A 244-nucleotide genomic window follows, 5' to 3' on the forward strand; every position below is an offset into this window, starting at 1 on the left:
GGTGTGGTTACACGAAGCTGAAGTTGGTTTCCCGATTGCAGCTCCCGATTTGGAAAATGGCTAAAGGGCGATTCCATCTAATTTTTCACGACCTTCTGCATTCTTTATCTATTCTGGTTAAAAAATTACAACAGCTAGACTTTTCAAACCTGGACTAGATTATTGTCAATTAATAGCAGAATATTTAAAATAATAGTAATAAAAGATAGTAATTAAACTAAAATATTTTAAAATATAGGGACAA

The sequence above is a fragment of the Gambusia affinis genome, linkage group LG09 (assembly GCF_019740435.1).
Source record: "Gambusia affinis linkage group LG09, SWU_Gaff_1.0, whole genome shotgun sequence".
In the NCBI taxonomy this organism is placed as follows: Eukaryota; Metazoa; Chordata; class Actinopteri; order Cyprinodontiformes; family Poeciliidae; genus Gambusia; species Gambusia affinis.